The following is a 646-nucleotide window of genomic DNA, read 5'->3' on the forward strand; positions in this document are numbered from 1 at the left end:
ACCACCTCACTACGGCCGACACATCACCCCCATCTGGCGGTCCAATCTGTTACTGCACCTCAACACAGACAGCCAAGAGTGTCGCAAATGTTTTTGGTGCCTGTTCCTGACCCTCCACTCTCGAAAGACAAAACATCGCCAACCATTCGGATAGTCCAAACAGAAACTACTCCAGTTGAACACCAGCTTAATTGGGACAGATAGTGTTGAGAGAAGCTACGGTTTTAAGTTTTTGGGCACAGTTAATTTGGTTTAAAAAGAGAAAGCAAGGGTTTTTTTTAGTTTTGGGACAGATAGTGGTTAAGGAAGCTACAGTCTCAGTTTTGGACAGATAGTGGTTAAGAGAAGCTACAGTTTCAGTTTTGGAGACAGATAGTGGTTAAGAGAAGCCTACAGTCTCAGTTTTGGGACAGATAGTGGTTAAGAGAAGCTACAGCTCAGTTTTGGACAGATAGTGGTTGAGAGAAGCTACAGTTTAGTTTTCGGGACAGATAGTGGTTAAGAGAAGCTACAGTCTCAGTTTTGGGACAGATCAGTGGTTATGAGACAAAATCTCTGACAGACATTGATGAGAAAAATTACATATGCAAAGAAATCTGACGAATTAACAGAAATATATATATTTTTTAAACTTTGGTTACTTCGT

At 41.0% G+C, this 646-nt stretch overlaps 1 long non-coding RNA gene across 1 annotated transcript; it reads left to right on the forward strand.

Annotated features, from left to right (window-relative positions):
• Nucleotides 1-205: 205 nt before the first annotated feature.
• Nucleotides 206-436, forward strand: LOC139025009 (uncharacterized). Its single transcript, XR_011476432.1, has 3 exons — nt 206-228; nt 283-296; nt 377-436. It is a non-coding gene; the product is annotated as an uncharacterized lncRNA (long non-coding RNA).
• The last annotated feature ends 210 nt before the right edge of the window (nt 437-646 follow it).

Source organism: Salvelinus sp. IW2-2015, unplaced genomic scaffold, assembly GCF_002910315.2.
Source record: "Salvelinus sp. IW2-2015 unplaced genomic scaffold, ASM291031v2 Un_scaffold2135, whole genome shotgun sequence".
NCBI lineage: Eukaryota > Metazoa > Chordata > Actinopteri > Salmoniformes > Salmonidae > Salvelinus > Salvelinus sp. IW2-2015.